General features: G+C 45.7%; 1 pseudogene; it reads right to left on the reverse strand.

The window, feature by feature from the left end:
• Positions 1-9,474: 9,474 nt before the first annotated feature.
• On the reverse strand, positions 9,475-10,710 carry LOC148519568 (uncharacterized; annotated as a pseudogene).
• Positions 10,711-11,002: the final 292 nt, after the last annotated feature.

Here is an 11,002-nt window from a genome sequence, read left to right on the forward strand (position 1 = left end):
TTTCACAGATTTTTTTCTCCCTATCCTATTATTTCGGACAAAATAGCCAAAATCACATAGGAGCAGTGATAAGCCCACGGACCTATGTGTTTTTCGCTTTGCGGTGGTGAACAAACTGCACTTTTCATGGGTTTTTTTCTCGGGACACATGAGGTCCTGAAAAAAAAACCACGATAACTCTGGGGGATCCATTAGCGATCAAACAATGTTCGGGGCTAATTGGATACCGCCATAAGACTTAATTGAAGTATTTCAATGTTTTGGTTCCAAGTTCACATATTCTGAACTATAAAACCAGTACAAGACTTTATTCACAACTTGATTCACGGCAGGAGGATGGAACAGTTATAGGACTCATATATCTGCAGTGGATTGTCCCAATTCCCCGTTCTGCCGATGCCAGGGAATCTGGAAATACAACATGTTGAGCGATCTCAATTCCCCGATTTCTGACAAGAAAATGGTTGGAATTGGTGAGTCAGGGAATTTTGACAAGTTGAATTTCCCTGATTCCCTGACAGATGGCAGACCGGATTGGTGTAGGAGAGTCGGGGAATCGCGGTGCTGATGTATAGCCTGCATTACTCTGGGATATAATCCAAGCACGGAGATTGCAAATTCACTAAAAGAGATTCCACAATGAGAAAGGACAAGTTGCATTCTGCAATCTATTTATCCATTACACAAACAAATACATAAAACAAATAAAACCGCTACTCTCAAATTTTACTACTGGAGAAATTTTACTACTGGAGAAATGTTACTAGTGGAGTAGCTTGGAATGATTTTTTTCCATCTCACTAATCACTATGGTAGTCATTGGGGTCCCACTGGTCTGTTTCACCTCATTTAGAGTAGGGGTGTGCACCGGCCACTTTTCGTGTTTTGTGTTTTGGTTTTGGATCTGGATCTTTCTTCGTGTTTTGGATCTGGATTGGTTTTGCCAAAACCACCCTTCCGTGTTTTGGGTTCTGGGTTTTGTGTTTTGGATCTGTATTTTTTTGAAAAAAAGCATAAAAACAGCTAAAATCACAGAATTTGTAGGTTTTTCTGCTCCTATGCTATTATTAACCTCAATAACCTTAATTTCCACTCATTTCCAGTCTATTCTGAATACCTCACACCTCACAATAGTGTTTTTATGTCCAAAAGGTTGCACCGAGGTAGCTGGATGACTAGGCTAAGCGACACGAGTGGGCGGCACAAACACGTGACCCATCTAGGCGTGACACTGCAGTGGCAGACAGGATGGCATTGAAAAACTAGGCCCCAAACTGTACATAATGCAAAGAAAAAAAAGAGGTGCAAGATGGAATTGTCCTTGGGCCCTCCCACCCACCCTTATGTTGTATAAACAGGACATGCACACTTTAACAAACCAATCATTTCAGCGCCAGGGTCTGCCACACAACTGTGGCTGAAATGATTGGTTAGTTTGGGCCCCCACAAAACAAGCTGGCAATTTATCTGTCCCTGCACAAACTGGCTCTACGGAGGCAAGATGTCATCCTCATCCTCCTCATCCACCGATTCCTCACCCTCTTCAGTGTGTACATCCTCATCCTCACAGAGTATTAATTCGTCCCTGCTGGAACCACAGGTCCCTCTGTACGTTCTGGAGGCTGGTCTCCCTGGAAGAGTTGATAATTCATTTTATGAACATCATCTTCTCCACATTTTGTGGAAGCAACCTCCTACGCCTTTCGCTGACAAGGTTCCCGGCTGCACTAAACACTCTTTCGGAGTACACACTGGAGGGGGGGCAACTCAGGTAAAATAGAGCCAGTTTGTACAGGGACCTCCAAATTGCTTCTTTTTCCTGCCAGTACAGGTACGGACTGTCTGACATGCCTACTTGGATGCTGTCACCGATGTAATCCTTTAACAGACAGACGCACACGCTTGTCGCTGCTGCTTTGAGGATTCAAGTGCGGCTACAGCCCACACAATTCACAAAGACAGAAAAAAAAAAAGAATATTTTTATTGTTTGTGGAGCACACTTTGAGGGTTACACCACCCTTTAACAGACAGACGCACGCTTGTCGCTGCTGCTTTGAGGATGCAAGTGCGGCTACAGCCCACACATTTCACAAAGACCGAAAAAAAAAGAACAATTTTTTAATTGTTTGTGTAGCACACTTTGAGGGTGTCACCACCCTTTAACAGACAGACGTACGCTTGTCGCTGCTGCTTTAAGGATGCAGGTGCGGCTACAGCCCACACAATTCACAAAGACAGAAAAAAGAAAAATATTTTTATTGTTTGTGTAGCACACTTTGAGGGTGTCACCACCCTTTAACAGACAGACGCACGCTTGTCGCTGCTGCTTTGAGGATGCAAGTGCGGCTACATCGCACACAAGTCACAAACACATTAAAAAAATAGTTTTTTATTTTTTGGAGCACTTTGACAGTTACACCACCCTTTAACAGACAGACGCACGCTTGTCGCTGCTGCTTTAAGGATGCAGGTGTGGCTACAGCCAACACATTTCACAAAGACCGAAAAAAAAGAACAATATTTTAATTGTTTGTGTAGAACACTTTGAGGTGTCACCACCCTTTAACAGACAGACGCACGCTTGTCGCTGCTGCTTTAAGGATGCAGGTGCGGCTACAGCCCACACAATTCACATAGACAGAAAAAAGAAGAAGAATATTTTTATTGTTTGTGTAGCACACTTTGAGGGTGTCACCACCCTTTAACAGACAGACGCACGCTTGTCACTGCTGCTTTAAGGATGCAGGTGCGGCTACAGCCCACACAATTCACATAGACAGAAAAAAGAAGATGAATATTTTTATTGTTTGTGTAGCACACTTTGAGGGTGTCACCACCCTTTAACAGACAGACGCACGCTTGTCGCTGCTGCTTTGAGGATGCAAGTGTGGCTACATCGCACACAAGTCACAAACACATTAAAAAAATAGTTTTTTATTTTTTGGAGCACTTTGAGAGTTACACCACCCTTTAACAGACAGACGCACGCTTGTCGCTGCTGCTTTAAGGATGCAGGTGCGGCTACAGCCCACACAATTCACAAAGACAGAAAAAAAAAGAACAATATTTTAATTGTTTGTGTAGCACACTTTGAGGGTGTCACCACCCTTTAACAGACAGACGCACGCTTGTCGCTGCTGCTTTGAGGATGCAGGTGGAATCTAGATGGGATTTGGAACCGAGGACACACTACCTCCATCAATTGTCTAAATCCCACTGCACTAATGTCGGATACCGGACGCACGTCTAACACCAACATAGCAGTCAAGGCCTCAGTTATACGTTTTGCTTCAGGATGACTGCTGTCGTACTTCATCCTCATCGCTAGGGACTGTTGGAGGGTCAATTGTTTAGTAAAAGTAGTGATGTTCCTACTTCCTCTCTGGGATGATGAACAACTCCCAGCAGCAGCAACAGCACTAGGAGGAAGTGGTTCTTGATCTTTCCCTATTTTATTTTTATCGGAGAAAGTTTGGTCCTCCATTTATGTTATATTGATATATATACGTGCGGCTAAAGCGCACACAAACACAGAAAATATTATTTTATTTTTGCTGGAGAGTAGTGCACTTTGTGGGTTACACCACCCTTTAAGAAATGAGCCAGCCGGCTCTTTACTTATGGGACACAGGCGCACGCTTGGCGCTGCTCCTTTGTTGATGCACGTGCAGCCACAGTGCACACAAGTCACAAACACAGAAAATATATATTTTTTTGGTTTGGAGTGTACTTTGGGGGTTACAGAACCCTTTAACGGTCAAGCCAGCCGGCCCTTTACTTAAGACACAGGCGCACGCTTGGCACTACTTTGTTGATGCACGTGCGGCTACTGCGCACACAATTCACAAACACAGAAAATAATATTTTTTTTGGTTTGGACTGGAGTGTACTTTCGGGGGTTACAGCACCCTTTAACGGTCTAGCCAGCCGGCCCTTTACTTATGACACAGGCGCACGCTTGGCACTACTTTGTTGATGCACGTGCGGCTACTGCGCACACAATTCACAAACACAGAAAATAATTTTTTTTTTGGTTTGGACTGGAGTGTACTTTGGGGGTTACAGCACCCTTTAACGGTCAAGCCAGCCGGCCCTTTACTTATGACACAGGCGCACGCTTGGCACTACTTTGTTGATGCACGTGCGGCTACTGCGCACACAATTCACAAACACAGAAAATAATTTTTTTTTTTATTTGGACTGGACTGTACTTTCGGGGGTTACAGCACCCTTTAACGGTCAAGCCAGCCGGCCCTTTACTTATGACACAGGCGCACACTTGGCACTACTTTGTTGATGCACGTGCGGCTACTGCGCACACAATTCACAAACACAGAAAATAATTTTTTTTTTGGTTTGGACTGGAGTGTACTTTGGGGGTTACAGCACCCTTTAACGGTCAAGCCAGCCGGCCCTTTACTTATGACACAGGCGCACGCTTGGCACTACTTTGTTGATGCACGTGCGGCTACTGCGCACACAATTCACAAACACAGAAAATAATTTTTTTTTTGGTTTGGACTGGAGTGTACTTTCGGGGGTTACAGCACCCTTTAACGGTCAAGCCAGCCGGCCCTTTACTTATGACACAGGCGCACGCTTGGCACTACTTTGTTGATGCACGTGCGGCTACTGCGCACACAATTCACAAACACAGAAAATAATTTTTTTTTTGGTTTGGACTGGAGTGTACTTTCGGGGGTTACAGCACCCTTAACGGTCAAGCCAGCCGGCCCTTTACTTATGACACAGGCGCACGCTTGGCACTACTTTGTTGATGCACGTGCGGCTACTGCGCACACAATTCACAAACACAGAAAATAATTTTTTTTTGGGTTTGGACTGGAGTGTACTTTCGGGGGTCACAGCACCCTTAACGGTCAAGCCAGCCGGCCCTTTACTTATGACACAGGCGCACGCTTGGCACTACTTTGTTGATGCACGTGCGGCTACTGCGCACACAATTCACAAACACAGAAAATAATTTTTTTTTTGGTTTGGACTGGAGTGTACTTTGGGGGTTACAGCACCCTTTAACGGTCAAGCCAGCCGGCCCTTTACTTATGACACAGGCGCACGCTTGGCACTACTCTGTTGATGCACATGCGGATACTGCGCACACAATTCACAAACACAGAAAATAATTTTTTTTTTGGTTTGGACTGGAGTGTACTTTCGGGGGTTACAGCACCCTTAACGGTCAAGCCAGCCGGCCCTTTACTTATGACACAGGCGCACGCTTGGCACTACTTTGTTGATGCACGTGCTGCTACTGCGCACACAATTCACAAACACAGAAAATAATTTTTTTTTTGGTTTGGACTGGAGTGTACTTTCGGGGGTTACAGCACCCTTAACGGTCAAGCCAGCCGGCCCTTTACTTATGACACAGGCGCACGCTTGGCACTACTTTGTTGATGCACGTGCGGCTACTGCGCACACAATTCACAAACACAGAAAATAATTTTTTTTTTGGTTTGGACTGGAGTGTACTTTCGGGGGTTACAGCACCCTTAACGGTCAAGCCAGCCGGCCCTTTACTTATGACACAGGCGCACGCTTGGCACTACTTTGTTGATGCACGTGCGGCTACTGCGCACACAATTCACAAACACAGAAAATATATTATTTTTTTAGCACTTGGGGGGAGCACCCCTGATGGACAGAGCACCCCCTGGACAACACTACAGCACCCCTTTAGGACTGGGACACTGCACAGGACTTTGGAGTGGACACAGCCCCTATGGAGAACTGACTGCACAACACAGTCCAGCCAGCCCCTATGGACTTTGAAGTAGTGGACACAGCCCCTATTAACAACAGCAGCACAGCACAACACAGCCAGCCCCTAAGGACTTTGAAGTAGTGGACAACAGCAGCACTACACTACACTACACTACACAGCCCTAACTCCCACCCTCCCTCTTCACTGTCCACAGCCGAGTGAGAAAATGGCGCCGACGCGGGTACCTTATATAGGATCCAAAACCCGCGAGACTCGGAAGGCGGGATGATGACGTTTTGCCTCGATTTCAGATCCGAGTCAGGCGGGAAAAGTCGAGCCTGATTCGGATCGGACTCGGATCGGGGGGGCTCGGGGGGGTTCGGATTTCAGAAATCCGAACCCGCTCACCCCTAATTTAGAGACTATCAAAGCTTAATGATCCCATAGAGCATTGATGGGGAACCTCTGGCCCGGGTACCGTATAAGGCCCCTAGAATCATTTGGTCTGGCCCTCTGAGTTTTTTTCTGATAGCCTCATCTGTCTAGCATGGTGCCACCTTGCAGCCAGAATCTATGCAGCAGTGCCATCTGGGGCATTCTCAGGATACTTCAGACGGTCACGCCGCTGCCCTTACAGCTCCCCGGGCAATCCTCAATCGGCCCGGAGCATCCACAGGCGATTGTGGCCCCACCCCCATGTGACATCACATGAAAGGGGTGTATCCCCCACCCCTGCCATAGAGTATGCAAAACAAAGCGTCCTTATACTGTATTTCCCATTGAAAAGCCATTTTCAAATTATTATTCATCTCAGCTGTCACTTGTATTTACATACTTATTGCTACTGGCACACAGAACAGGATACCATAAAGTAGAAATACAACTTTATATCTCCTTTAAACCATTTTTTTAAATCTATAAGATACCTAAGTTAAGGGATGGGTTCGCTCTGGATCCCGGCGGCCAAAATCCTGATGCCGACACCCATCGGCAGGTATCCTAACCCTCCTCCTCTCCCTACCCAGGTAACATTGGATTCCAGAAGACATACTAGGGGTTTGAGGTACCGGTCAGACCTCCCGTTGGTGTATGCTGGGCAGAACTTTGACCCAGAGATGCCGGGCAGAACTTTGACCCCAGGAGCCTGTTCTGGGCCTTCCACTGGATTTGGATGACATCCCATAATAAAACTTAATAACTTGAATATTTAAACCCAGGCGACGCTGGGATTTTTAGCTAGTAGATAATAATATCCTTCAGTATAGATAATCATTATCCTTATAATGTGTTATACAGTATACCATATATCCAGAGTATACATTATCTATTTGTATTGTATGTTTGTATAGCAGAATCTTTGTGTAAATGGCTGAAAGGAAACTACATATATTGTGTGTATAATTGTAAGTCCCATGTATAGGATATCTCCTGGGGTATGGATAAATTGAATTTTGTCACACAGATGTCTAACACACCATTCATTTAGAGCAGAAAACGAATAGTATTTTTTGAATTAAACAGGAATTGTGAGTGGCTAATTAATTAGATTAGTAATACATAATTATGAAAGGGTCATTAGCATATTTACTTCACTTTCAGTCCCTCTATTAACACTTCCTTTTACAGTACTGATCACTAGGAATTCTTTACCAATGTTGATGATAATTGTAGTTGCATTAACCGGATTTATTAATGGATTATGTTAAACACAAAATTAAATCAGGGTCCATAACTAGCAAATAAAACAACTGGATATAATTTCACTCAGAAGGCAGCTGTCAATTTATTTTGACAACAAGAAAAAAATATTTACCCCCCCTATGAATGTCAGGTCCACCTGGAATAGTCTGAGGCCAGGGTAAATTAATAGGACTAATGTTGACAGATTTTGTTTATAATTATGTTACAATTGTAATATTTATTTTGTATGGTTTCATTAAGTCACCCATTCGTTTTATCATTCTATTTGTTAACTTATCTTAACCTAAGCCTAGAAATGAACACACTGACACATGAAATGCAATTAAAGAGGTCACAGCCATAATTTATTGATCGAATTAGAATTGGTAATGGGTGGCAGGACAAAAGCAGTGCTCCGAGGCCACAGCCTTGCTGGAAACAATAATAAATAAACGGAAGCGGATTCCCGCCCCGCGCAGACTGGCCTGAGGTAGTACCATCCCCCCTTAATTGGCACAGCCTTCGGCCCTTCCCTTGGACAGGGACCAGGTCCCCCCTTATGGGCGGTGACCAACTTGCCGCTCTCAAAGGAAAGATGCTACCCAGTCACTCCTGCGCTAAATAATAGGCCGCCCAGGAGCACTGCTTCCCGCCAGGCTGAACTTCTACCTGTTGGAAGAAAACACAAAAATGCAAAATCCAACAAAACAAAAAAGCATACCAACCAGCTTAGTCGGGTGGGTGAGTGGATGGTTTGAAGAAACTGGAAAAGAGGAAAATGGCTCCTCTTACCAAGGAATATATATGGGTAATTTGTAACCTCCCACAAATCCTATGATAGGCTTATCACATCAACTGACCACTTCCTAACCACACCTTACCCAGCCTTAACCCTTAACTAACTAACAAATTTTAAATATCAAACAGGGTGCTTATCTATCCTCAAACTTAATTAAGTATTCGTATGCATTAAGTCACCCATTCGTTTTATCATTCTATTTGTTAACTTATCTTAACCTAAGCCTAGAAATGAACACACTGACACATGAAATGCAATTAAAGAGGTCACAGCCATAATTTATTGATCGAATTAGAATTGGTAATGGGTGGCAGGACAAAAGCAGTGCTCCGAGGCCACAGCCTTGCTGGAAACAATAATAAATAAACGGAAGCGGATTCCCGCCCCGCACAGACTGGCCTGAGGTAGTACCATCCCCCCTTAATTGGCACAGCCTTCGGCCCTTCCCTTGGACAGGGACCAGGTCCCCCCTTATGGGCGGTGACCAACTTGCCGCTCTCAAAGGAAAGATGCTACCCAGTCACTCCTGCGCTAAATAATAGGCTGCCCAGGAGCACTGCTTCCCGCCAAAGCCCGGTTCATAGAACCAGGCCCGCCACCAAACTGTGACCCTCCAATACCTAAAGGAAACTACATAAGTCACTGATAAACAGCTCTAACCCTACTCCCGTTAGGTGTACCCCATCAGGCCTATAGAAGCTCTCTTCTTCGTAACGTAAACGTGGATGCCGTATGACGCGGCCACCCACACTGAGGACAAAACGGCCAACTGCCATATTGACCTTACGACGAACTCCGTCTAATGCCTTACCACCCTGGGGTCCTCGCCAAACTCGCCGTGGGACAATGTCCGACCAAGCGATGCGCACATTGGGCCAACGGTTAACTAGCACTTGCAAGTCGTTCCTAACAGCATGTATTAGCTCGATGCCTTTGCAAGTGCCCAAATCGTTCCCCCCTAAGTGAATGACCACCCAGTCCGGGGTCCCGAACTTATCCTCTGCCGTCCATAAGGCTTCCAGTAGTCGCTTCCAGCGCATACCGCGGAAACCTAACCAACGGACGTCATCTGCACCTAACAAAAGGGGGGCCTGCAAAGCTAAGGGGTGCCGACCAGCCCAAAATATAAATGAGTGTCCTACAAACCACACCCGACCGTTAGCATTCCTGGTTAACCCTGCAAGAAAAGTTACCTAGTCAGAAACTGAATCACAATATAACAAATAAATGCATCTTGAGGAAGGGAAAACAATAGTTGGGTGACCCAGCTGAAGGTGAAAAACATAAAACCTCTTTGAGGGCAAAACTGAAAAGCCCCTCAAACTCCAAAGCGGCAGTAGGCATAAGGCCCCTGGGTTTCCCAACAAACTCGCAAGGAGCGCAGCTACTTAAGCAACTTATCCTCCCTTAAATAAGTTTTATAAGCTGATGACTTCCATCGACCCAACTTTTGTAAGGTGTCGACCGAAGCACCATCAACAGCTGCGCAGGTTGCTGCCCCTATCCTAAATGAATGTGTCCCGAACTGGTCTGTGGGCAGGCCTAAGGCTATAAGGCAATTTTGAAACAGCTTTATGAACTGAAACTTAGATAAAGGTGTAAGATTAACATGTACAAGCCACTGTGCGCCACTTGGAGGGCGAAGAGCATTAAAACGCCGCGCCAAGGCAACTGTGCAGATAACAGCGTCTGAGTGTTCTTTTATAGAAATCCAACGACCCCTGCCAAGTTGGTCAGTCTTGGACCTATGAATTTTACACAATATCAATTCCTTCTTAACTACCACGTGTTTAAACAATAAACCCGATGTCGCGGAACTCTTACTAGAGGCTACAAGCTCGCCGATTCTAAACGCCCCGAAATATGCCAATGAAAAAGCTAAACTAAAAAGGGCCGATTCGTACTCGCCTAAAGCAACCCCTGATACAGCCACAATCAGATCTTTAAGCAAAGCCGGGTCAATTGGTCTACGCGTGTCGCCTATGCTAGGGTGTTCCTTCGCCCACCCCTTCATCGCTTTGGATAGCAGAAACTATTTTGTGGGATCTGCAACGCCATGTAGTTTAGAAAAGTAAGCGATACCAGACAGCGCCGCAGACATAGCAGCCTTAGAACGACCCCTTTCATGCCAGTTCCAAACAAACTCTGCCATACGGTCGTCAACCGTCTTACCTCCCTCACGTGTGGAAGCCAAGAAACCCTGCCAATTGTCCCAAGCTGCCGTGTAGGTCCTTAACGTGCTAGGGGCCAGAGACTTCATTGCGAGGCCTTTGATGCCGGCACGACAATCTGCCATACATGGGAGGGGCAGTTTAAACCATGAATAGAAGCGTAAGGAGCGAGAGAACGAAACCTGTCCCACTGCAAACGAGATAAGGCGTCTGCTATCTCATTAGACACTCCCGGAACATGCTGCGCCCTAAACTCAATGTTCCTCCGTAAGCAAAGAAGCGTCAAGTGCCTCAACAACTTCAAAGCCAACGGAGACTCCGCCCTCTGATTATTTACTGCCTGAACAACACCCAAATTATTGCACCAAAAAAGGATCCTCCTATTACAAAGCCTGTAAGCCCATAACTCAACTGCCACTACGATGGGGAAAAGTTCTAAGAGCAGTATGTTCTTCGTAAGGCCCAAAACTCCCCAAACTTCTGGCCAAGGCTCCGCGCACCAATCTCCTTCAAAAAAGGCGCCGAAACCGATGGAACCGGACGCGTCAGTAAATAGCTGAAGCTCTGAATTATCTACTGGGGCCCGGAGCCATATACGAACACCGTTAAACTCGCGCAGGAAAAGC

This window comes from Taudactylus pleione, unplaced genomic scaffold, assembly GCF_031769625.1.
Source record: "Taudactylus pleione unplaced genomic scaffold, aTauple2 ptg000188l, whole genome shotgun sequence".
In the NCBI taxonomy this organism is placed as follows: Eukaryota; Metazoa; Chordata; class Amphibia; order Anura; family Myobatrachidae; genus Taudactylus; species Taudactylus pleione.